General features: G+C 37.9%; 1 long non-coding RNA gene across 1 annotated transcript; it reads left to right on the top strand.

Annotated features, from left to right (window-relative positions):
* The first annotated feature begins 83 nt into the window (after window positions 1-83).
* On the top strand, window positions 84-23,506 carry LOC123612155 (uncharacterized). The gene is made up of 3 exons (XR_006719358.2): window positions 84-342; window positions 20,923-21,059; window positions 21,262-23,506. It is a non-coding gene; the product is annotated as an uncharacterized LOC123612155 (long non-coding RNA).
* Window positions 23,507-27,583: the final 4,077 nt, after the last annotated feature.

The raw sequence follows: 27,583 nt of genomic DNA, 5'->3' as shown, positions 1-27,583 counted from the left end.
GGGCGGGGCTAGGGTCACGTGGGCGCGGGCGAAGCCGGGCGGGGCGGGAGCCGTTGGGCCGGAGCCGTTAAGGCGAGAGCGCGGCGGTGGCGGTTGGCGGTGACCCTCTTGGGCCTGGTGGAGGCGCTGAGGCTTGGGGGCCCGTGACTGTGGACGGGAAGCTGGGAGGGGTTAACTGGAGGAAACCTTTGCCGGGTGGCTGGTGGCCCGGAGCTGGGAGACGTGGCACTTTGAATGAGTCCCGGGGAGGGGCTCTCGAGGAAGCCTGGGAGCTGGGAGGGGGTGTGGAAGAGGGCAAAGAGCGGGGAACCGAGTCTTGGGGTCGAGGTCAGAGTCGCCCTAGTAGGTGTCTGGTTTTTTTCTTCTTTTTTTTTTTTTTTTTTTTTTCTGGGAGTGGTGTTGGGGTGGAAGCGGCTTTTTCTCCCTGGGTCTGCTAGATGCTTCCAGAGTGGGCTCAGCTAAGTCTAAGCCGGCACTCTTCGTCCAGGGCCTAGTTTAGCTCACAAACTGGGTCTCTGTTCAGGGCCGCTTACCCGTTGCGCACCGACCGTTTACCTGCCTGGCTGGGGCGCTTTCGCGTGGTTTCGCACCTTCCCAGAATTCAAAAGTTGGAAAGCCCGTGGGCAGCATTATTCTCCTACTCATTTGTAGCTTTAATAAGAAATGAGAAGAGAGGCACATTAGGTTGTGTTTTACACGTAGAGGTAGTTTCGTCTTTGCGTTTTAAGTTTTATGCAAGACCACAAGGACTTTCCAAAGATTCTATTTTTATATCCTGTGTTGACCGTATCTGGGTAGCGTTAGGAAGAAATGAATTTTTAAATTTAAGTTACAAAGATGATATTTGGAGGCTGCCTTAGGGTTTTGAAGTTGTATTTCCCTATAAGGAAACTGTTTTATCATTAAGTGATAATTAATATGTAAGCAAGTGTCTTAAGTGAACTAAATACAGGCTTTCTCAAAAGAATAGAAAGGGGGTAACGTTAATAAGTACCGAATGTCAAAAATGTATTTAGGAGTATTTTGACCTACTTTGCAACTGTGTTGTAAAGCATGTTGTGATTAATGAGTGGAAGGGAGTTTTGTAAATAATAATAAACTGCTACTCTTGCTAAGCTTTATACAGACTTATAATTAAAGACACTGTAAATTACAAGGCCAAAAATTTAGAAGATGTCATTGGAACTACTTCATCTCTTAAAGGTTCCAAATTCCACTTATATTTATGAAAGTAGATTTATAATTCTACATTTATGTTTTGGTTCCAGAGACATGAAGGGTGATGATTTTTCCTAAGAAATTCCACTGCCTATTCTAGGTTAATACCTATGGATTTATGAATTAAGCTATTACACATGTAGTAATAGTAGCTGGGTTTGCCTGTTCCTTTTGCAGCCTAGCAAGTATTGATTATGTAAAATCCTATTACCTTCTTTTTTTTCTGTGACTCTTTAAGCTTAAAAAATTGTTTACTGTATTTGGTAATACAGATAAAATCATTTTTCGTATGTAACTTTGTAGTCATCTTTTCAAGTATTTTTATTTTAAAAACAAAAATGGAGTCATACACTGTTTACTGTTTTGCATTTAATGCGATCATGAACATTCGTGTCAATTGATAAAGCTCACCAGGAACATACCTGTAGCTAACAAAGTTGGGTTCATTAACTTGCAGCAGAATGAAGTTTAGGTGAAATTTAAATGAAGCAATGCTTTGAAAAGCTCAAAGAACACTGTCTAAAAGAGTTAATATTAGGTCTGGCGTAAATGGACTCAGAATCCTAATTCCTTGGAAATGGCAACGTTAAGAGAAATGTGAAATGTCGTTTCTGAAACCTCTTTCCTTGAAGCAACTGGATTGAAAATGAATACTACTTATTGTGAGAGTCAAAGTGACCCATATGATGAGATGCCATTAGGAAATAAAAAGGAATGGACTATAAATACATACGCAACAACATAGGTGACTCTCAATTACACTGAAAGAAGCCAGACAAAAAAGAGTATGTACTGTATGATTCCATTTGTATAAAAGTAGAAAATGCCAACTAGTCTGTGGTGACAGCAAATCAGTGGTTATGGGGGGCGGTTGGCAGGGGAGCAAGGAGAGGTGGGAGCAAGGAATTACAAAGGGACACCAGGAAACTTTGGGGAATGATAGATATGTTATCTTCATTGTTATGGTTTTATGAGTCTATATGTATGTCAAAACTTGCCAAATTGTATGCTTGTTGTTTGTTAAATATACCTCTATAAAACAGTTCACAGGAGTTTTTAAAAAAGTGACCCACGTGGCTCAGATGTTTATAGAAGTGGCATGCTCCATTCTCATTGATGGGATTTCTAACAAAGTTTTTGCCAATCTATGATTTTAAAAAACAAAGTTTCTCAACACTATATCCTTGATAATTAACAAAAAATTTTTTTAACTTACAGGTTTGCAAATATTCACCTCTTGTCTGGCTCTGCTGTACTTTAACATAGTTTATTGTTGGACAGTCAGGTTATTTACAGGTTACTTTGCTTTTTGCCGTTAAATGCAATTCTATCATGAACATACTTGTAACTAAGTAGCTTTGTGAATATCCCCGATAACTTCTTGAGGATAGAATCCTGTCACTGTTTTTACCTGAGCCATAGCCCCCAGTATGTGATAGAATGCTTTTAGTTTGGAAGTGTCAAGGGACCCGAAGAAGTTCTACCTAAAGCCTCTCCTGTCATAGAAGAGAAAAGAAGCTTCAAAGGGTTAGAGCAGCTGAGCTCATAATAGAACCCAATCTTCTCTGCTCTGGATCCCTTGGTTCCTCCTCTTTTTCAGTGTGCTCTGTGATTAATTCTTGGGATTACTGTGTGCATTTATTCACTCAGATTGCCATAACAAAATTCCACAGAGTGAGTAGCTTAAACAACTGAAAGTTATTTTCTAATTCTGAAGGCTGGAAGTCCAAGATCAGGGGACCAGCATGGTTGGGTTCTGGTAAGGGCTCTCTTCCTGGCTTACAGATGGCCACTTTCTTGCCGTGGCCTCACATGGTGGAGAGCAAGCCAGTGAGCTGTCTGGCATCTCTTAAAAGGATATTAATCCTATCAGATCAGAGTCCCACGCCTATGACCTCATTTAACCTTAATTACTTCCTTGAAGGCCCTGTCTCCAAATACAGTCATAGTGGGGTCAGGGCTTCAGCATATGGATTTGGAGGAGGAACACAAACAGTCAGTCCATAACAATGCAGGAAGCTTCCACTCAAATAGCTTATCTTTGAGGGCTGATGAAAGAAAAATGTTGACTTTGGTCTTCAAAATGTAGACTATTGACATAAACTCCTGGATTACAGGATTATACACCTAGAAGGATGATTTCACAATAAAGCAATGAACAACAGTTGAGTGTGCTTAGAACTTGGAGATATGGAAAGGAAAGAGTTATCCTCAGAATAAATCTAGTCAGAATTAGTAAATAAAATTCTCTGCAGACGTATCCTAAGCTGAAAGATAGTTTATAAATGTGTTGTTGAAAGGGCCAGGATACTTCTGTGCCTCTTTAAAAGGTTGGAAGATACGCTAAGAACCTGTATGGAACGTGTACGGATGTGTCAAGGATACTCATTCCCATACCATGCATGTAAAGTTTAAAAAATTAGTTTATAGATAAAAATGTAAAACCATGCATGAGAATAATGAACACCAAGTTCAGGACAGTGCTTATTTGCAGGGGAGGGACAGAGGGGATTAGGGGAAAGTATGGAGGGGGCTACAACTGTATCCACACTTTTTATCTATTAGACTAGGTTATGGGTACAAGAGTACTCCTTATATTATTTCTTTCTGGTTTTTCTATGCCTGAAATACTTTGTAATTAAATTTAAGTGACAAAAATTAAATGACAAAAGCAATAGTTTTCACTGAAGCTAGGCCAAATAATGGAGGCTTCCCTGACTATACAATTCTGAGGTTGTTATGGTCTTATGGTGGGGAAAAATATATTGGACCATAACAGTAAGATATCCCTTAAGGTCATTTAACCCCCTCTGCTCTGATTTCATGCTCAGCACACCATACCCACCTTGTGATGAGCATCTCCTGTAGACTTCTCTACGTAAGATAGAATGGGTTGAAAAGCTGACTTAAGTAATCTGACCTTCTTAGCAGTTACATTTATTATTATAAATCATGCACTCAGTTGGGCAATATTGCTCCCATGAGGGTGAAAATTACTGGTTTTGGAGGCAAAGCCCCCTTTTTAATGTATGAAGTACAGATATAATACACTACATTTACAGATATATAATGTTCTGTGGCATTAAAATTTCATAGGAAAAAAATACCTAAAAAGGCCCTTAAAGGGGTGATAATGAAAAATGGTTGAGAAACGCTGGTACAAAGGAAGAAATTGGCACTCTGTTTCATCAGTTAGCCTCCTGTGTTTTCAATTAATATTTCCTTGGGTTATTTATTCAGTCATTTCTTCCCTGGACTTTTATTAAATCCCAACTCTTTGATTTAAATGCATGCTATCTGTCCTCAAAAATCCTCAATTAGTAAGGACAATGGACCCTTTCTTAAATAGCCTTAGTACAAGAGAGTATTTTCCCCACTATGTCCAGTGACTCAGCCTGGGGTTACAAATTCCTGGCCTTCTTGCCCCATCTTGGGATGATTTTGAAAGACCATCCCAGCTCCAGAATACTGTTTGGCTGAGGACTGTTGGTGCTGTATCTCAGTCCAGTTCTCCCTCTGCTCAGTCCCACTTCTTTTTCCTCCTACTGGCATTGGTTCCAAGAGCACTTCCTCATATGCTGATCTATCTCAAAGTTTGCTTCCCAGAGGACCCAATCTGTAGCACGGATGATGAGGAATTACAAAGTTTTTGACATCACCAAATAGGGAAAGGTTATTTCTGCATAGGGGCAGTGGAACACTTCAAATATGTATGTTTAGATTAAGTTTGGAAGGATGAGTAAGATGTTGCTAAGAAGAGAAGGGAGAGAGGAATTTTCAAGCATGGGGACCAGCAAAAGTGAAGGCTTTGTGACATGAGAGAACATATGTTTGGATTATGGTGAGCACTGTTCTGTAACTAGTGATAAAGTCCTTAAGATTTTGGTAATTGAAGATGAGAGAATTGTCAACAGTGACTCCTTGGTTTCTCACTTCCAATTGGACAGATGGTGGTGCTATTTGTTGAAATGGGGAATATTGGGAAAGCACTAAGTTTGGCAAGTCAGGATTAGTAGCTTGGTTTTACACACATTGGTTTTGAGGAGTTCAAACTATCCAAATGAAGATATCAGATAGGCAGGTATACATGGATGTGGACTCCAGAGGAGAGATGAGAGTTGCTGGTACCCCTTGGTTTCCTTGCTCTGATCACACTTTTAGTTCTGTATCATTTTCTACTTTCTACTCTCACAATCTCCTTTCACTGGCTCTTCCCAGTGCATAGAATTCATTTGCTGGCTTTTCCTAGTTAATTCCTGCTCATTCTTCACATCTCAAATGAAATGTTGTTTTCTTCCAGAGGCTGTGCTGGCCACTCGATCAGGTCACTTCTTCATGTTACGTATTTTTATGGCACTACAAATTTTCATAGTATTTGTCAAAATTGTTATTTCACATTTATTCATGTAATTGTTTTCTTTCTCACTCTGATGATAATTTCCATGAGAACAGGAACTGTGTCTACTTTTGCTCATCATTGCACCTAGCATAATGCCTAGTACATGGTAGATGCTCAGAGCATATTTAAAAGAATATTTGATATTAATGTGAATTTAAAAAAATCCCAATAGCTATTTACACATGGTGACAACAGAGATGTATCCCTAAAATGGGATCATCAGATAGGATGAAGGCATCAGTATTTTGTGGAGGAGAGACTCTAAGATGTTCCTGCCACCTCCTGCTCCACCAGATTATCCTGCCTCCTGAGAGACCTGTGACTTGCTTCTAACCAATAGACTCTGGCACAGTGTCATGGGATGTCCCTTCCATGATTACGTTACATAAGTTTGTAGCTTCCATTTTGCTAGTAGACACTATTTTCTCTTTCCTTTGCTGGTTTTGGCAAAGTAAGCTTCCCTAAGGAGAGGCCCATGTGGCGAGGAATTGAGGGTGGCTTGCCACCAGCAGCCACAAGAAAGCAAGACCCTCAGTCTGACAACCCAGACAGAACTGAATCCTGCCAACAGCCGCAAGAGTTTGGAAACAGGTCTTTCCCTGGTTGAGCATTAAACAAGACCCCAATTCTGGCCAACACCTTCTGAGAGACCCTGAAAGAGAGCAACTAGTTAAGCTGTGTCCATATTCCTGACCCAGAAACTGAGATAACACATGTATTTTAAGTTGCTAAGTTTATGGTAGTTTGTTATATAGCAATAGAACTAATACATTTATAATATCAAAGTTGGGAAAGTTGGGCAAAATATGGTTTGCAAGTCTGTGGGGGAACAGACATTCTCATACAGTGTTGATGAGAATAAATAGGGACATAACATTCCGAAGGCAGTTTGGCAATATAGATTTTTTTTTTTAAATCAAAAGCTCAAAAGGCTAATAATTATTTGAACCAGCCAAGTTCACAGCTAAGAAATTGTCCAAAGGAAATAATTGGACAAATGCGCAAAAGTGAAATCACATAGTCCTTACGTTGTAGTTTACAATCTGAAAAAATTGGAAGCAACCTAATGAGGTGATCGTTTGAATACAGTATGACATATACAAGGATAGGAATATTATGAAGTCATTAAAAATGTGTCATATATCTGTGTATTTCAGTTATTCCTAAAGCCACACTGTGAAGGGAAAAAACCAGGTTACAAAATAACATGCTGAGTATTAGATCACTAAAATTTTAGAATATGTATATGTGTATACAGAGATAAGAATCTGGAAAGATATTCCCCCAAATCTCTACAATAGTTTGTAATAGCCACAAATGGGAACTGGGATTTTGAGGTGTTTTTATTTTTTAATTTTTTTCTATATACTCTTCTGAATTGCTTGAATGTTTTATATGAATATATATTATTCTTTTTTTAAAAATCTGCATTTTAAAATTGAAGTATAGTTGATTTACAATGTTGTGTAATTTCAGGTGTACAGCAAAGTGATTCAGTTATTTATATATATATGTGTGTGTGTGTGTGTGTATATACATACATAAATATATATATATATATTCTTTTTCAGATACTTTTCCATTCTAGGTTATCACAAGATATTGAAGATTGTTCCCTGTGCTATACAGTAGGTCTTTGTTGTTTATAGTTTAACTTTTACATATAGTACTATGTATCTGTTAATCCCAGACTCTTAATTTATCACCCACTACCTTCCTATTTGGTAACCATAGTTTGTTTTCTATGTCTGTGAGTCTATTTCTGGTTTGTAAATAAATTCATTTGTATAATTTTTGTTTAGATTCCAAATATAAGTGATATCATATATTATTTGTCTTTGTCTGCCTTACTTCACTTATGATGATCTCTAGGTCCATCCATGTTGCTGCAAATAACATTATTTTTTATGGCTGAGTACTAGCCCATTGGATATATACCACAAGTTCTTTATCCAGTCATCTGTTGATGGACATTTAGGATGCTTCCATGTCTTGATTATTGTAAAGAGTGCTGCTATGAACATTGGGATGCATGCATCTTTTTGAATTAGAGTTTTCTCCAGATTTTGGGATTTTGTTTTGTTTTTTTTTTTTTTTAACTTTTTTTCTATACAATCTTCTGAATTGCTTGAATATTTTATATGAATATATATTATTCTTTTAATCAGAATAAAATAAAGCTTTTGTTTTCATTTCATTTTTGTTTACTTTGTTGAAACTTTACCTACAGGGTGATTGTGTAGCACATCATATAAACAACCTCAAAAATCAAAGAAACAGAATGGCACAGCTGTGTTCATGTGCCCAGAGAAGCTACTGAGTTTTGGTGACATTTTAATTCTGAACAGTGACTAATGGTGCAAGTGGGATATAAACTCTGAAGCATACAATGTCATTAACTGTCTCTGTACCCGGTAAATCTGAAGCAGTGGGAAGTATTTTGTGTGGTATATGTATGGGCTTCACATGTGAGCAGGGTTATTGAAGGAATCTGTCCAGACAGCTTCCTTCTTCCTAAAAGAAATTTTTATTCCTCTTTCAAAAATTGGAAAGTAGATTATTATTGACCCATAAAAAATTTTCTCCTAGGAGGATAATCATTTTTGTAGTAATATATTTTAATTAGTATAATTTAAATTTGAATGCCTCCCTGGGAAATGCTTCCTAAGGGCTGTAATATTTCTTTAAGTGTTCTGTTTCACTGAGGCCCATTTTGCTGGATAATGCCACCACTAAATTTTAAGATATGCCAATCTGTGTCATAGCCAGTGGCTTCTAAGGTTTCAGTTATATTTTAAGATGCATTTCTGAACCTGTGAAACCTTTATTAGTAAAAGGAGAACTTCTTTAGAAGGTGATAAGTCGCCTCTGCTGGATGAGAGGAAAAAAAATACTTCAAAACTCATTTAAGACCTAATGTCTGTAAAAATGAGTAGCTAGTCTGGTGACTGAGCAGAAAGGAAAGACACAGGTGTCCTTGCTGGGAAAGACCAAAGTGCTTATGTAAATCAGTAGCCTCAGATACTGAAAAGCTGACTGGAGAACTGATGCTGTAATCTAAAAGGGGAACTTGGCAGATACTAAGTTTATTGCTCCAGTGTGGCTTTGCTGCATCTAATAAATCATAAATTTGATGAGTTTCTGGTCAAGATAATTGTCAGCTTTGTACTCTCCTGTGAGCGTCAGATGAAGTCTAGGCACGTGAAAGTGCTAAGCAGATGCTCACTTAGGAAGCAGGCAATCACTTTATATTTATGATTCCTGTTCTTACGAGGCTGCTTAGTTCCCGGTGTGTACTTTGTCTGCTGTCAAAGGAAGAAAAGCCCCACTAGTGCTTTAGGTGTAGCCTCCTCTTCCAGATAGATTTCCATCATAGGTAGGAGGATCTAAAGAGAGAAGAATAAACTTTGTCTATAGTTATGCTTTAAGAAATAATGGAGTTCTTTATTAAAATAGTCAGGAATATTGATGAGGAGGAGTTACATGGGCAAAGGTTTAAAATAGACAAGACGAGGTGTGTCTTTAGAGAACTGTCCTTCGTGGGAGCTGAGAATAGTGCCTGTCTGGTGGGAATAAGAGTAACAGGATGTCTTAGTCAGCTTGCACTGCTCTGTAAGAGAAAACCACAGACCGGGTGGCTTAAACAACAGAAATGTATTTTCTCCTAGATCTTGTGACTGAAAGTCTAAGATCAAGGTGCCAGCAGAGTTGGTGTCTCCTGAGGCCTCCCTCCTTGGCTTGTAGACAGCTGCCATCTCGCTGTGTCTTCACATGGCCTTTTGCCTGGGTGTGTAGGGGAGAGAAAAATCTCTGGCATTTCTTCCTCTTCTTATAAAGATGCCAGTCCTACTGGATTAGGGCTCCACCCTTATGACCTTATTTGACCCCAGTTACCTCCTTAAAGGCCATATCTCCAAATGCAATCACACTGGGGGGGGGGTTAGGGGTTCAACATCTGAGTTTTAGAGGGGACACAGTTTAGTCCATACCGCAGGATAAGATCTGGGCTCGTTCTGTACTCTTTAAAGACAAGAATACCATAAAATTGATTTGCTGGTATCCCTTGATGGAACATAAGCTCCATGGGGGCAGGAGGAGTGTCTGATTTGTGTATTGTGGTACCCCTGGCACTTACTGCAGTGCCTTTTAATATCAATATTTGTTCAACTAATGAATAACAAATATGGTGATTGAAGAGTGGGGTGGCCTGGAGGCTGTTTCAGTGGTCTGAGATGTGAGGTACCAAGTGCCTAAACACAGTAGTGGTGGAAATGGAGGGTGATAGTGTGACAATGAGTGACAAGAGCAGTGAAAATAAGAGGATGGGATAAAGGGGAGGAAGAATCATGGATGACTGATGTTCTGGTTTTGAACAGCATGGTGGGCACTATTCCATTCGTGAAAATGGAGAATTTGAGAGACGTTAACTTATTACCACAAATCCTCATTTTGAGATGAGATATCTCTTAAGACTTATTCATAGCTTGTAAAACTGAAAGTCCTCATAGCTTTTCCCAGACACTCCAAAAGGCTTCTCTGAAGGCATGTGATTTCTTTCTTATCCATCAATAGTTAGGGCTTCTATTCTCTGACTTAATCTCTCACCTAATTTTGGTAGCCCAAGGAGAATTAGGAAGACTAGAAACACACGTTTCTTCTCTCCTAATATTTCTTCTATCTTTCCTGTCTTTTATTTGTGGTAGCCATAGCAGAAACATAAATAATGGTCATATTGGGCATCACAGTGAAATAAAACTTCTAGCACAAGTGCTCTTTATATCAAAATTGTTTCTCTTTTCCTGACTGCTTCCTTCCTTGTCTTTGTAATTCTCAAAACTTTCTTTCTCACTTAGTTCTCTGAGTTATTTATGAGTGCAAATTTGCATCTAATAGCAACCTACTTTCTGAAATTTGCTTGTAGTTACAACAATCTGAGTTTATATCTGAAACTTTTTGAACATGGCCATTATCTCTTCTGAACAAACTATTCTTGGACAACTTTAAAACTGAAACTTAAAAGGTTGTTAAATATAGATTTAGAGTAATTTGTTTATACCTGCTAAGATGGATTTAGCAACAGGAAATCATTTATCTTGAGTGAATGGAATACTTTATTCTAGCTTGTAGTAGAATTTGCTCCAAAAAGAACCAGGCTCAATATCCAGGCACACTTTCCCTATCAGATGATGTCAATGTTCTTTATGGGTAGACCGCACTGTCCATCACCTTGAGAACAGGGTTTGTTCACTAAATTTGGATTTTTATAATTAGCTGATAAAATGAGCATTTTGAACTACTGCATGATGTTAACATCCACCATCTTTAGCAAAGTCACCATCCCTCTTTTTAAATAATTAATTTTTACTGAAGTATAGTTGATTTTCCATCCCTCTTTGTACATACATGTGTATAATTCTTTCAATGTTTTATTGCTCCTGGATTTAAATACTCTGCAACAGCTAGATAAAATAAAATAGCAATTAGGAGCCAAAAGCATAAATTCTAAATGTAATACAACTGAAATTGTAACAGGTTTCACTTAGGATACAGAGTAAGGGGCTTTAACAAAGACTTACAGGGTTTTAAACAACATAGAACAATATAGAGTTTAACAGTCTGACTAATTTCATATAGAATATTGACATGTTGGCGCCTTCCATCCTGCAGCTCTACCAGTGGCCCTAAAATATTCGCCTCATCTGCTTAGTCCCAGATGGCTTGTCACCATGTCTAACTTCTAGGCACTAAGATGCGAGAAGAAGGAGTAGAATAAAAAGACACATCTTCCATTTAAGGGGCACAACCCAGAAACTGCATATGTCACTTCTGTTCACATTCTGTTGGCCAGAACTTAGTCATATGGCCACACTTAGCTACAAGTTTTACGAGCTAAAACTCAGGGTTTTACTTCTTTTTTTGAGGGACGGGGATTAGGTTTATTTATTAAAAATTTTTTTTAAAATGGTGGTACTGGGGATTGAACTTCCCCTAACAGATGGTGGTAATGTTCTTCCTGAGGTCTTCCAGGACCTCAAGCAAGCTAAGCATGCACTCTGCCACTGAGCTATACCCTTTCCTCTCCAGGGTTTTACTTCTTGAGGGAACATGAGAAGATGAAGCTGGCGTGCCAAAAGTTGTGACACTTCAGTCTCAAGTGAATGCTCACTGGACTAAGCTGGTTGACTGCGGATTCAACTATGAGGGAAAAAAGGAAAGGCAAAATCATACATGATAAGCAAAATATTGAAAATATGTTGTCAAAAATCAAGTCTAGAAAATGAAGTTTATTTAGCTATTTTATATATTTTATGAGTCTCAGCAATGGAACCTGTCCTAACTTGCAAGCCTATTGTTTGGCTTTCAAAGATTTGGCCTTCGAATTTACTTAGAGTAACATATTTTGTATGGAAACAATGAGTAACCCATCTGTATGGAAATTTCTAGCTTGTCCTTTGTTCTGAAATGTGGTAGAATTTGTCTTACTGAGGAAGCCAAATGCTTTGAGTAGCTAAGTTTTAGTTAAAGAATATAGTGTTGTGGGTTTTACTAGCTGAGGCTTCTCTACTGAACCTGAGAAAGTGCCTTGACTCTGTGCACAGGGAAGACTGGCCAGTGCTCTGCCGTGGTCCTGTGAGTCTGCCTGGGAAGGGGAAGCAGACAGCCTCAGAGCAAGTGAAAAGCCAGGAAACACGGGGCTACTGCCGCAGCCTAGGGTCCAAGTAGACCAGAGAAAAAGATGATTGCAAAGGTCAGTGGTCCCACCTCAGTAGGGAGAAGAGTCACATGATAGCTCTTTGCTCTGGTCCATTTGGGAGCATCAAAAGCTCAGCAGGTGGTGAGAGGATGACCAGGGCTGGCCATCTCCGGGAACACCAAGTCACGATGGCCAGACAGGAACTAAGTAGCCATACGCTTGGGCTTCTTTGCAGAGTCCTCCAAGTCTTCCTCAGACAATTTCACTTAGTCTACCACAGCCCTTATGGACCTCTGAGAAATCCGAGATGCTATAGATTCCTTCTGGCTCCATGAATTTTCTATCACTGAAGGCATTCCTTTAGGTTAAGCAATAGAGCTGAGGATGTGGTCTCTGAAAGCCACATTCTCATATGTTCTCTGGGAAGGCAAGGAAGTGGGATGTTGTATCTCTGGTCTTCTTTAGCTCATAACCATTTATAACTGACCTGTTAATCTCATTAACTGCTTGCTACATCAGGAGTAAGAGAAGTTTGAATAAATATGTCAGCAGCTCTACAGTCTGAATGACCAGGGCTCTCTTGAGGATGTTAAGCTAATGAGGGTAGGGTTTAAAGGTGAGTACCTGGTGACTGTGCACCAGAGAAGCAGGAGTGGTTTTGTCCAGTGAAACAGATTCTCCAAGGCTGCTCCTGCTCTGACTTCTTCTAGGCTTAGAATGTCTGGGCTGGAAGCAGCATACATTATCATGATAGTCTGAGTCACTGTGGCTTAATATACTAAATATTTTTTTCTCTAAGGATTCATAATTTCTTTTAGCTAGTGACATCACTGCATTTTCAGTACCATGATCTTTAAGATCTTTTTTTAATATAAAAGATATGAATTTGGGTAAAACTTTTACAGTGGACAAGAGCAAGCCTTTGATGAGTTTAGTGTGTCTGTATGAGAGACCTGTATCTTATGAATAGTACAGATCTTTAATATGTCTCTTTATACAAACTAAACAAGTTTAAAAACCCCAACTACATTTATTTATGTATAAATACTTTTATAAGCCTTCACAGGATAAAAGATAGTTTAATAATGTGAGAGAAGCTGTCAATCAAGGGAAAGCTCCCTGGACCTAGCTTCAGAGTTCCCAGTTGTTGTCAAAGGTCTTGGTGAAATGATTTCGTTGTGCTCGTTGTGTTTGTTAATCAATAGTATACCTAGTTAATAATTTACAATGAGAAATGCACCTTCAGGACATTCAGATCTGTTGACCAAGAGTCTAATCAGGGTATTTGGGAATAAGTATGATACTATTTCTGATGTAATTTCTCATGATCTTAACTCAGTTTTTGTAACATTAGAGGTCTAGCTAAGATAACCTATAAGGTTCCTTTCAATTCTTAAAACTCCTATTGTATGTTCTGCATCATGGAAAGGAGAAGCCCCACATAGAACTTAGGCAGTAGATTGTTCAGTACCAGGCACTGTGGCAAGTGCTTAATGTGCATTATTTTATTTAATCCTTGAAATTTATGAAGTAGGTATTATTGTCATCCCCCTTTTACAGATAAAGAAACTGAAACTTTACAGGTGTTACATAACTTACTCAGTGTCCTACAGCTAGTGAGCGGCAGAGTAGAGATTTGAACACAGTTTTGTGGGACTCCAGAGTTTGGGGACTGGAATCTATGCCTGTTAACTATCATACAGTAGCAGTTCTAAGGAATGTTTAACTACCCAAGAGCACTCAAATGGTATGACCAAAAATTTTTACTTTTTTGAGGGGGGGAGTGGGGGAGATAATTAGGTTTGTTTGTTTGTTTATTTATTTAACGGAGGTACTGGGGATTGAACCCAGGACCTCATGCACTGAGCTATACCCTCCCTGCAAGAAGTTTTACTTTTTAGTAAATTATTTTAACAGCAATATTTTTCTAGATATTTTCTCTCCATATATTATTATAAGTTTTTAAGATTTGAAAACAGAAAGGGTAAATTGACCTCTGAATACAATGGCAAAGTAGATCCAGATTAAACAATCTTCCTCTAAATCAAATGAAATGAACAGAAGTAGTGAAAAAAAAAAAAAAGGCAACAATGCATGAACAGCATCCAAATGAAGGCGAACAATTTTACATCACAAGCTTCAGAAAGTGATGGCCAAGGAGATTGAGAGACGTTTTGGGGTAGCTTCTTTCTTCACGCCCACCCCCAGGAATAGTATTGAGAACTCTGATAATTTTTCTTAATGCTTTCTGCTTGGCTTTGGACACACACAGTGTGAGGGAGTGCGTAGGTAGCCCTGGGAAAAGTAAAGGAAAATGCCTCAAGGGTAGCCAACCCTACTTACTCCTCGGGGGCCTTGACAGAGGCATGAAGGGCCTCCGCAGGCTTCCGCACTTCCAGGTCCCCGTGGAGAGCTGGATGAGTGAGGGAAATGTACCCCCAGCTGGGTGGGGTGGGCGCTGGTGCAGGATGTTTCACTGGGCTTCACAGGGGAAATCAGGCTCCCGCGATCCAGTGTGGGTCTCCCCTCACATACCTCCCACCATGTCCTCAGACTAAAGTAAGTGGATTGAAAGCACATTACATTAACCCCAAATGGGGCAGGCTGTTATAATGGAAGCATTATAACAGACCAAATAGGAAGTCAGGACAGAGCCAATGAAAAATGAAAAGAAATGGCATGGCCAATAAGCAAACACATTAGAGCAAGAAAAAGAAGGAAGACAAGAATGAGAAGAAGAAAAAGAACAGAAGATGGTATAAAAAAACAGATGTTTTAAGGGTGATGGGGAATGGGTTTTAAAATAAGGAAAATATACCCTCTCCTCACAAAAAAGATTTCCTGTGAGTGCTTTAATTTTATGATACTATTATTTTTTTAAAACAACAGAATGAAATGAACACAGAAATTTCTAAGCTAAGGAAACTGAGACCCCAAAGAGCACCATTATAGAGTTAATAAATAATTTAGGAAGAGCAAGGAACAGAATGGACAATGGTGGGAAAGAAAATCGATGACATGGAGGAAATGCTTGCAATAATCAGTGAGTGCAGAGAAAAAGGACAGAGATTAAAATATGTAGAAGACAACAACAGGGGGGACAGAAACCATCCAAGATAGACAACAAATGGAAGAGGAAAAGTAACTAGATGCATAATAAAATGAACTTTCTCTGAAATTCACAACCTGAATCCTTAGCTATAAGGGCACAACACAATGTATGCTAGAAAAAATTGGTGCAGCACCATAAACATCAAGGCATACTTTGATTAAGCTATTGACGTTCAAAGATAAGAAAAATTTTTAGCTGTTCAAGAAGAAAAAGTAAGTCACCTATAGGGAAAATTAGGTTTGCCTTAGATTACCATATCCAAGACCAGAATGCAACTGAGAAATATTTATAAACTTCCAAGGAAAAGAAAGTGTGACCCTGCCATGTAATTGTTTGCTTATAAAGTCAGTACGTAGATTTTCTCAAACATGAAAAAACACAGGGAAAATAGTGTTTAGAATCTACTGTGTAAGTTATAAAACTTGTGAGCCCTTCTTGGGGGAAAAAAAAGAAACACTTGACATTAAAATTCAGCCAAAGAAACGAATAGAGATCAAGAATTTAAAATTGGTAAAAGAACCGGAAACAAGCACTGGATCCATTTTAAAAAAGAACAGAGACTAAATTACTAGGACTAACACTCTTACAGAATACAACATGATGGTTTATAACCTGGCAAAGTAAAATGTAATATAACCATTGAAAAAGGGAACGAGGGAAAGTGTAAGCAGGAGAAATAACAAGAGTGTATCACTTCATCTTTAACAGCAGAGAGTCAATTCATACTATCTAAAATTTAACCTCGTAGTTAAAAAAAAAAGTGTTTCTAAACCTTTGGTGATTTTTATAACCTGAGGGCCAGTGAGACAAGCCTGTATATGTGTGACATAGTCACCTGTGGCTGTATTTTGGCTTTTTAAGGCCAGTTCAATGTTTTAAAATATTTTAAAATCTGAGTATCTTTAGGAGGGGGTAAACTTGCCAGTTAACCCTTATTTTCCACCTTCTTCTTTTACACGTTTAGAGGCCTGCCTGGAGACTCCTGTTGGAGGACTCTTGGTGAAGAATCATTTATCTGAAGTTCAGTAATTCCTAGAGTAAGATGAAATAATAATTGACCAATAGAGACATTCCTCTCAATTGCTTTGTAAACATATTTTCCTCTGGCATAACAAATGGTATTTTCCCTACTTTATAATGACAGAAATCTGTCTCCTGGCAAATGGAGACACTGCTGTCCCACTTTTTCCTTAACTGGGCTGTGACCACACCTTGGACTCCAGTGCAATCACGAGTGATACACAGGAGTGACTTTGGTGAAAGGTCCCTTCCAGCATGTAGGAACACTCCAGGGAAACGTCTCCTTATGCGGTGCCTCACTCTGTTTAAAGCCGTGGGGGCTTAGCTGCTATCACCTCCTAGCTATTTCTTTGGCTTAGTTTTAACTTTCAGTCCTTTAAATAGAGTTCGGATTGAGACTGAAACAGAGCCAGAAGAAACAGCTGATTGGCTGTGAAGGCCCCCGTGGAAGGTTCTGGCGCTGGCCTTAAAGGCTGAGCTGGTCATTGTAAGGAAAACGGCGTGGGCAGCCCCACGGTCTACTCTGACGGATTTAGGAGGGACGTCTGATGGACTCTGGAAAGACTGGTACTCCAGCAGGAGACCAGCGATTAGGCGCTGAAAAAGAACTGCAGAATTCTCAAGTTAGAATTTCCACATACAGGCAATATAGTAGCTCCACAGCAATCTGTCAAAGATACTACTTTTGAAAAGCAAAACTAGCCTTTTATTGAAATTAAATCCGGCAGTAATCGAGAGAGAGGCCTCCCATACTTAGGTTTTGAACTTCTAAATATTTCCGTATTTTTTCCTAAGTTCATTCATTTAATTTATTTTTTAATTGAAGTATAGTGTTTACAATGTGTCAATTTCTGGCGTACAGCATAATGTTTCAGTCATACATATACATACATATATTCCTTTTCGTTATAGGTTACTACAAGATATTGAATATAGTTCTCTGCACTATACAGTAGAAACTTGTTTATTTTATATGTAGTAGTGTGTATCCATTAATCCCAAACTCCTAGTTTATCCCTTCCCACCCACTTTCCCCCTTGGCAACCATAAATTTATTTTCTATGTCTGTGAGTCTGTTTCTGTTCTGTAAATAAGTTCTTTTGTGTCTTTTTTTTTTTTTTTTTTTTTTTTTTTAGATTCCACATATGGGTGATATCATATGGTATTTGTCTTTCTTTCTGGCTTACTTCACTTAGTATGACGATCTCCAGGTCCATCCATGTTGCTGCTGAATGTTTCCATATTTAGAAGGCATTGATGGGAAGGAGGGAAGGCTGGGGCTGTAGTGGTGGCTGTGAGAAAGGGGGGGTAGGTTTGAGCCCCACCCCGCTCTCACTGCCTTCATCATACAGTAATAACATGTGAAAGGAAGAACCAAAGGCTCATACCATGTGAAAGACGCATTTTATATCAAAGGAAGAACCAAAGTTTGTTTCCTGATTGGATATGGGAACAGAGAAGGAATCTAGCTTGACCACTTGAATGGCAGATAATATTAACCATGGGCACGTTGAGGGCTTTAAACACGATGTATTCTCACTTGCATACTTACTGCTTTTGCAGGTAATACCATTATAATCGGAGCGTTTCCTCTAATGAGATGAATTTCCTCTGTCTTAGCAGTGCTTACAATGACAAGTCTTTTAGGATGAAAGCACCATGACAAGTTATCTAGCGCAGATGGGCTTCTTGTATATAACAATTCTGTTAAGGAAAAAAAGTTCATGAATTTGTGTAAAGCTTATCACCAGTAACCTACTGATTAACTTCAAAGTTCAGCCCTGAGAAAGGTAAACTGCATCCTACTACAATATTTCAGGCATATATAGGCAATGAGGGATTTTTTTTTTAACTGTTTAGATCCTGAGAAGAAATCTCAATGGAAAAAATTCCCCCATTCTGCATGCCATGCAATGACATCCTTTCAGTTCATATCTGAGGGTGATAATGTGCATAGACAGTACTATCCACATTTGCTTGTATTTAATTAATGTCCAATTTATTATAATTGTAAATGGGGAAAATTTATTTTTCTTAAGCTCCTAGGTCCAATTTGTTATTTTGTTAATAAATCTTGTGAATTTTTGTAGAAGTTAAGCAAAATTGCTTTCTCTTGCTTTTTAAATCAATGTTCCATTAACTTACAAATTCAACAGATTAAATTCCCCTAGCTAAAACTAGTTTATTGAGTTTCCTGAAACATTTCAAAGTGCTATTACAAGTTTAATACCATAGCATCACATCTAAGATACCATCAATTGTAAGATGCACCATTATTTCATGTAGTGTCATGAAAGGAAAAATACTGCCAATGCTATCTTACCACATTGATCGTAAGTCACTCTCAGGTGGCAGATTTGTTAAAATGAGAAGAAAAATGCATCTTGGACTTGAAAAACTATTGTATATCTGAATATCTTAAGTAGTGCAAATGCAGGGCATTTTGTGTGTTAGGTTTGAACCAGACAAAATCCTTCTAAGCATTTAAGCCACTCTTGTAAATCTAAATACATTAGATTAATATACATGCTATGGCCTGAATATTTGTTATCCCCTCCTTATTATTCAGATGTTGGAATCCTAACTCCCAAGGTGATGATATTAGGTGGTGGGCTTTTAGGAGGTGATGAGGTCATGAAGGCTGAGCCCTTATGAACAGGATTAGTGCCCGTGTAACGGAAGCCTGAGAGTTCCCTATCCCTTCCCCCTGTGAGGACTCAGCAAAAAGACGGTCATCTGTGAACCAGGAAGTGGTCTTTTACCAGACAATAAATTCGCTGGCACCTTGGTCGTGGGCTTTCCAACCTGCAGAACTGTGAGAACTGTGTCTGTTGTATATGAGCCACCCAGAGTGGTATTTTTGTTATAGTAGCGTGAACAGATTAAGACAGTACAGATTTCTAAATGTAGTCTGTCTCAAGTGTTTAAATACTGTTTATAAATGTAGACAAATTCAGTTATACTTTCTAAAATAAGTAAAAAATGAGATGGAAAATTTCAGTAACTCATAGGGCTCATGGGTCAGTTTCTGTAATATGTCAGATTCTCTTAAACATTTCGAACACCTAAGGTTGCAAATGGACCAATATTTTCTTGATAGTTATAAAACTTATTCCTAAACTTAACACAAAAGAATTAATAATGGGTTTGGTTACTTCATCATCATTATTCTTATTTCAATGCCTTCTTAGTGTTACTGAATCACTTATCCAATGAGCATACTTACCATCTCATTTGGGCTGGGGTCACTAGTTCCTAGACACCCCTCCACTGGACTGTAAATTAGATCAGTGGGTCTTAAACTTTTTGGTGTCAAGACGCTTTTATACTCTTAAAAATTATTGAGAACCCCAAAGAGATTTTGTTTATGTGTTTATAACTATTAATATTCACTGTAACAGAAATTAAATGTGAGAAAATTTTAAGTGTTACTAACTAATTTAAAAATAATAGTCATAAACCCATTACATATTAACATAAATCATACATTTTTATAGATAAAGCTATTTTCTCCAAATCATAAAAAAATTTCTTTAAAAAACTAGTGTGAAAAGTGGCATTGTTTTACATTTTTGTAAATCTTTTAAATATCTGCTTTAATAATGAAAATTGGATTCTCATACCTGCTTCAACAGCGATATCCCAGGTCATGTAGCCTCTGGAATATTTCACTGTATTCTAGTGAGAGATTGAGAGAGAAAAAGGCAAGAATGTACTAGTTTTATTATAAAAAGTTTTGACGTCATAAACCCCCCTGAAAGGGACTCAGACACCCCTGGACCACACTTTGAGAACCACTGAGTCAGAGAATAATGAGTTAAATGGTCAGGCCGGGAGCTGGGTGCTACGTGCCGGGATAATTCTACCCAGGCCCCAGGTTAACACGCCGAGCTTCCTCTCACAGCAGACTTGTCTGCTGTGCCAACAGGGGCCAGTCCATGCCTTTCATCATGCGTCCCCTCCGCGTCTTTTAATTTTCATCCTTAATTTTTTTTCAACTTTTCATCAGTTGATTTAGGAGGATGGGACTCTTTTGACTGCATGATTAGGATTCACTGGACCCTGCAGTCTCTCATCTAGGTTGTAACGCTTTGCTCTGCCGTCTAGTTGGACTGTGCCTTGTTTTCACATTTTTCTTTTCCAGCTCTTGACCATAATTCTGTAGTCAATTTACTGCTAGGGCCTAAAGTCCTATTCTGTTGCCTATAGCAGTCAAGCCTCCAAGCACCACTGTGCTGTCTGTAATCAGCAGAAGCTGGACGATCGTGTGTTAGAGAAACTGTAGAAGTAACTCCCTCATTAGACAGGGGATTGGACAAGCCCGCCGAGCTCAAAGTTCTCTTTTCATTCAGAGAGTCTACGCTGCTGCTCTTTTTCCTCTCAACCCTGAAAACCTGCAGACTGCTCTGAGGACCACTCGAGGTCAAGCTGTCTGTTCGCTTTCCTGATACTCAGTCTCTTCTTTTCTCTTTGTCACAGAAACCCAACTGTGTTAGTGTCCTGTGTCCAGTTAAAAAGACACAATACCCAGGAACTTTTGGTCACGAGGGATGGCCTTGTGCCTGATTCTGGCCAAGAGGTATAAGCAGAAGTCCAGAGGTGGGGGTTCTGGGAAAGTGAGTATTTCTCATACATATATAAAAATATGTTTATATATATAAATATAATATAATATATAATACATAATATAATATAAAAGTATATTATATAATACACATTATATAAGATATAAATATATAAAAGTATTTTATATATATGTATAAGAAGAGCACACTTAGAAAATATGTGTGTTTTGACTTCTCCCTATCTGGAATGTAGATGTAATACCTGGAGATGGAGTAACCCTCTATGACCATGAAGAAAGAAGAGAACCACATGCTGAAGACTGAGCAGGAGGCTAAAGGACGCCGAGGCCTTGATGACATCTGCGAATAAATGCATGAGGCCTGGTCTACCTGCTTTTGGACTTGTTACACCAGAAAAAGAATCCTTCTTTAAGATGCTGTAATTGAGTTCCTGTTACATGCAGGCGAAATGTACCGTTAATTGTCTAACACATTTTCTGCTCACACGTTGTGGCAGCTAGTGCATTCTGCTGGTGCTTTAGCCTGTCGTTTGGCCACTGGAGTGGATGTTAATAACATGGTACAGGGCAGAGCGGCTTCAGCGTCAGCTGGAAGAATCCTGGCTGTGTGGCCTCAGGCAAGTTATTTAATCCCCTGGAGTCTAAGTCTTCTCATCCACTGAAATGAGACTAAGATTTAATGTCTCTTGGTTCTGGAGTAACAAAAACATAACAGGGTTTGGGTCTGCTAATGCTTAGGCAAATATTTGTACAGTAAGTGAGGTAGGGTGGGGTTGCCTGTGACAACTGTGGGGCTGTGCAGACGGCAAAGGTGGTGTCCTGCTGATCTATGGAAACCCTGAAGGGTGACCCTGGAAGGGAAGATCAATCAAGATGATGACAGTAGCTAATATATCTTGGGCACCTACTACGTGCTAGTCACTGTGGTGAGCACTTCGTATGCATTGTCTCATTTTGAACACTCAAGAACTATATGGTAGCTGCCGTTATGATCTTCAGTTTACGGATAAAGAAATGGCACTACTACTGCGTGTCTCTTTCCAACTCAACTCTAGCCTCCGTGTACCAGGAGGTCACATTGGTAGCTTGAAACTGGCCATGGTGCTCCCATGGAAATTTAGACTGCAAAATCTGCAAATGCTACCAATTAGGGCCTGACTGATTGTTTTGACTTCCAGGGATGGAGAAATGATTAATAACGCAGATCAAACTTAAAATTGTTGTGACTGTAATGGTTACACTGTGACTAGCACAAAAAATGGAGGAACTATTTTTCTAGTATTCAAAAACTATGATCTTATTTAGCAAAGGACTGATTGACGCCATTGATGAGTGGATCAAATTCTGACATGTCTTCGTTGTTTCACTTTCATGCTTCATAAATGAAAATATCCGCCAACATTCATACTGGAAGTACAGTCTTTCCTCCGTTGCAACCATACCTGGGTTACAGATACGAGTTCACCAAAATGCCAGCAAAAACATTCTGTAGGAATCAGTTGCCCACATGGAGTTTTTAATAAGTAATATTGTAATTTATTTATTGTAATTTATTTGAATAAATTCAAATTTATTGAATTTTCAGTAGAGAATATTGTATATTTATTATTATTTGTAAATTGTGTTACACATCCTTATGTCAGTAATTTATAACAAATGTATGTGCCCATATATACACAAATAGCTTTGCAGTCATAGCTCAAGAACGAAAGATGTACTTTTAAAATCTAATGTCCATCTTCCCTGATCAAACTATAAAACTACATAAAGGCAAGAACACCTCTAGCTTATCCATAGCTGTTTTCTCAGAGCCTAGCCCAGTGTCTGGCGTGTGGTAGATACTCAACAAATATTTCCTGAATGAATGGATGGATGAATCAGTGAATCCAAATCCTAACTTTCATTTTCCTGCTGCCCGAGAGTCCATTATATATTCTCTTACATTTAGCACTATTTTCATGGCAGTTTTTGCAATTTTTTTGGCATCTAAAAATTAATCCATGATGCTGCTAATACTGTTTTTTTTTTCTGATAACGAAGTCTGATTAAATGGTATCATTTAGGAGGGAGGTAGGTATAGCTCAGTGGTAGAGCATGTTCTTAGCATACACAGGGTCCTAGGCTCAATCCCCAGTACTTCTATTAAAAAAATTGAAAAAAAAAAAGTACAAATTAAAAATAAATGGTAAAAAACCAATTATTTAATGCATCCACTTCATTAGTATTTTCATATTGTTTTATCTAAATGACTCTGTAAATAACTCATTGTGCAATGTAAGGCAGCATAATGCAAACATTTTGTCTGTAAGACACGGTAAGAAATAAATTTAGATGGCAACTCTCTAATGCATATGTACACATTTGTATTTGTATGCCTAATGCAATATATTTGTGTATGTGTATTTATTTTGTAAACTTTTAAACAATTGAAGTATTTGTTTTTTATCTATTTTATGTGTGTGTATTTAAATAAACGTTTCCTAATACTTAATACATGGAATGCACTCTGATATTTTCTACCCTGGAGTAGTCTGTTCTATTTTATTTTTTGAAAATTTCTAGTTGTGCCCCAACAGATTGATTTTGGAATTAGTGGGTCTCAGCCTGTTTTTGAAAAAACACCTGTCTTTGAAGATAGCTCTCACCCAGAAGGCAGGATGTCCTGTTTCATGACTAATTTTAGACAACTCACTAACTGTTCCATATCTTCATTTCTCCATTGATAAAGTGGAAAGAGGTCATGAGATTAAGCATAATTTCTGTGAGGAGGTGGCAGAGGAAGACTAGGCTTGTTGAAGTGTTGAATGAACCTCTGAATCTCAGTGGCTTAGCACAATGTGGTCAACCTTTTGCTCACAGGCAGTTTGATGAAAGTTGGGTGACTTTCCAGGGTACCTGTCCTCCTTGTCATGACCTACCACTCCAGGCTGCCCCTACCTTGTGAACCATCTTGTCAACACGTGACTTCCGTGACTTTCAAGGCAGGGAAGGAAAGAGGTGGATGGTGGCACTGTCTCTTACATGCTTCCTCCTGGAAGTAACACTTTTCTCTTCCCAGCCCATTGGCCAGAACCAATCATATGACCCTGTCTAATTGTAAGGTAGGTTGGAAAATTTGGGAGACAACATGGATATTCTATCAATACTAGATATCTCAGGGAGTTTCCTGGTAAATAAATAAATAAAATAAATATTCAAATTTAGGTTCCACTTTTATATTCTCTCATAGCACCCTATAGTTTCCTTTCTAGGAGTCTTCAGAATTGTAGTTACATTAGTTCCTACTTTCTTATTATGGTCAAATTATCTGTTTAGTTACTTGTCTTCATGTCAGCAGGTACCATCTGCTTTATTCATGGTTGTATTCCCAGTGCCTAACACAGTGCATGGCATATAATATGGTAGTTTGTCAAATTTACTGCTGTATTTGTTACATGAATGAGTAAATACATAATCTACCTTACTAAAGGAAATATACATAATCTACATTTCCTATAGTAGGGAAGAGAGTTATGTAAGAGCGTGATGAGTACGTGCTTTTAAAAATTGCAAATAAGGATGACAGCATCCACATTATCAGTAATCCCATGGAGTGATGGTGGACTTGATTTGCTTGATTTGTTGTTTGCTTTTCTGTTAACAATTTGATGTTTATTATTCCTCTGATTGCATACAAAACAGTGACACATTTTCCTTCGTGGAAAACATTGATAAAACAGAAAATCTACAATAACAATTTTAGATGTCCTAATTTACCTACATTTATGTTACTATATATATTTTCTCAGTTTTCATTATTCTTTCTTTTTTTTTTTAACCCCTTTGGGTATTATTAGAGAATCTATGTGGGGTTTTTTCTTCTCAAGATTTTTATTTTTTACAAAGAGTATTTGAATTAAACAGTGATTGATTCTGAATTTTCTCTACTCTTTTAATTTTTTTACCTTTATTACCATGTAATAGGTTTGGAATTCAGTAAAACTTTGATAAAACAACTTTGGTTGTTATCTTTCATGATGGAGAAAGGGCTATTGAAAATCTATACTGCAAAGGATTTCTCCATGAATCTAACAAGATTTAAAAATTACCTTTTTAAATGATCAAGTATTTTATCTCTGGTGTCTGAGGAATCCTTGTGAATACTGTATCTTTGTTTCTTTGAAATGAGTAGAGAATTAGGCTGGTTTCTTGCTGTATAAAAAGCGATTTCCACCCAGAACAGAATGTTTAGGAGAGATAACAGTTTTCATCCTCAAAGCTGTATGTTCAAGTCAGAGACTTAATGTCTGGGTTGTTAGATACAAGCAGAATCATAAAGATAACTTTCCTGAGTTACATTCAGGGGAAAAGATAATATTGGCTTTAAATTAGACCAAGGATAAACTCCAGACCAATTTTTAAAAACTTGGTAATAAGTCATTCTAAGCTTGATTCATTCTGTTTCTGAAAACCCTCTTTACTATCCAACGAGACACTTTAATTCCTTTGAAGCTGTGGGTGATTTGGAGTTGATGTCGCTCCACGTTAAGCTTACTAGTTGTTCCCCAGGTACTATAAAGACGGACAAACAATCCAGTGCTGGTGTCAGCCTGACCAGTGTGTGGCCGACACTACTCTTTCTTCCAGATGGTCTCACAGGCGGGCCAGCTGGACCACTGCCAGCATCCCCTGATTGCTGTTGGAAGTGGACCAAACTTCATCATACATCAGGAGATCTAAGAAGCAGACTGTTCTCCATTGTTCAAGTTTTTCTATTCAAATTCATATTCCCTTAAGGACCATATGTCCTTTTGCCTGTCTACAAGTATTATGCCTGCTTTTTCATTCCCTGAAAGGCTGGGTAATACTTTTGAGGGGATAGTGTGTTGGCTTAAATAGGCTTTTTACTGTGAAGAGAAGTAGTGATACATTTTCCTTGGCATGGCTTGGACATGCTATTGTTTTCCCAATTGTTTTTTGTTATGTATTTTGGAGATTTCAAAGTTTTTAAATGACTGAAACCCAGATGCCAACTGTCCCCAGGGACTGCTTCTGTTCTCACTTCATGCAAACCTAGACACAGGACTCAGCACCATTATACAGTCTTTAGAAAATCCACAATAGGATGGTGGTTAATAAAGTGAACTCAATCTTTGTTCTGGCTGTGGGACCTTCAGTATGTTAATTACCCTCCCATTCTCCTTACCGCAAAAATGGAGATGATGGCAATAGTATCTAGCTCACAGTGTTGTTGTCAACATCAAATTAAAAAATTCATGTCAAGTGTCTAATAAATTGCGGGTGTCTATTAGTGGGCAGTATAGAGTTTAGAAATTTTTTATTAAAGAAAATTTGAAACGTATAAAAGTAGAGAGAAAAGTACAATGTACCCTCTTGTACTTATTTCCTAGGTTTGGTGATGTTTACCTTGTGGCCAATCTGATTTCATCTTATTTCCCATTCCTTTCCCCAGTATTCATCTGAAGCAGATCTCAGATATCATTCCTTTTTACCTCTAAATATTTTAGTATATGTTTCTAAAAGATAAAGAAAAGCCTCAAGTTTTAAAATATTATCGGTGCCCTCATAAGGTGATGGGGAGCTTGATTGCCAGCTGTCATTCTTTTAGCAGCTCAACACCTATTTTCTCTCTGCATGCAAAATATTGACATGTTCTCTTCAGCAGAAAAAAATGGATGAAATAGAAAATCTATTTTCTGTTTAAAATAAAAACCACAATACCATTATTAATATTGGTCAAAATTTATAAATTTTAAAATCTCATTAAATTAATAAAAATTTCAATGTCACCATCGATTAATCCACTGTTCAAATTTCTAATTTGAAGTCATAATTTTTGAAAAAAACCTGTTTACTTGTTTGAATCTGTATCCAATTAAAGTCTACACATTGTTATTGTTGGTATGTCTCCTAAGTCCTTTTAGTCCCTGGTATTCCTCACCCTCCCTTTGTTTTTCCCCTTGCAATTTAATTGTTGAAGAATCTGGTCTTCTAAGTTTTGCTAACTGCTCACCCATAGTGTATAACGTGTGTTGTGTGTGTGTGTGTGTGTGTGTGTGTGTGTGTAGTGTCTTTGGTTTCGGTATCAGGGAGATGCTGGCTTCGGATGATAAATTTAGAAGGGTTCCTTCCTCTTTAATTTTTTAGAATAGTTTGAGAAGAATAAATGTTAACTCCTCTTAAATGTTTTGTAGAATTCACCTGTGAAGCTGTCTGGTCATTGATTTTGTTTTTTGGATTTTTTTTTAAAAATTACTGATTCAGTTTCATTACTGATAATTGGCCTATTCATGTTTTCTATTTCTTTCTGATTCAGTCTTGGAAGATTGTATGCTTCTAGAAATTTACCCATTTCTTCTGAGTTGTCCATCTTATTGGCATTTGCTATTTCATAGTAATCTCTTACGACCCTTTATATTTCTGTGGTGTTGGTTGTAACTTCTCTTTCATTTCTGATTTGATTTATATGTGCCCTCTTTCTTTTCTTCTTGATGAGTATGGCTAAAGGTTTATCAACTTTGTTTTTTTCAAAGAACCAGCTTAGTTTCATTGATC

Source organism: Camelus bactrianus, chromosome 25, assembly GCF_048773025.1.
Source record: "Camelus bactrianus isolate YW-2024 breed Bactrian camel chromosome 25, ASM4877302v1, whole genome shotgun sequence".
NCBI classification, from domain to species: Eukaryota; Metazoa; Chordata; class Mammalia; order Artiodactyla; family Camelidae; genus Camelus; species Camelus bactrianus.
Note: the sequence above shows the minus strand (reverse complement) of the source record. Positions and strands in the feature narration are given on the sequence as shown.